Here is a 398-nt window from a genome sequence, read left to right on the forward strand (position 1 = left end):
GATGAAACGAAATAAAATAATTCTAAGTTTAACATAATACATAACGTCATTAATCATTACAAATAATATAACCTTGCATAAATAGTCTACAAATCGACACAAAACTCATCTATTTTTCGCCGATGGATAGCCACAACCCACAAACCCACAACCAGTAGAAGTGAAAACGATCAATGAAGGAACACCGCCTTGCCTTCGGTGGAACGGAGGAACACTCGTGAGTCGTGAGTCGTCGTCGTCGGTGTACGTGAGAAACGGCGTAGAGAATACCAGAATAGGGATTTAGGATTGGCAATGGGCAATGGTTGTGGCGTATGCGAATTTACTGTTAAATGTTAATTGTGAATGTGAATAATATAATATAATATAATATAATATAATATTATATTATATTATAT

The sequence above is a fragment of the Capsicum annuum genome, chromosome 1, assembly GCF_002878395.1.
Source record: "Capsicum annuum cultivar UCD-10X-F1 chromosome 1, UCD10Xv1.1, whole genome shotgun sequence".
Taxonomy (NCBI): Eukaryota; Viridiplantae; Streptophyta; class Magnoliopsida; order Solanales; family Solanaceae; genus Capsicum; species Capsicum annuum.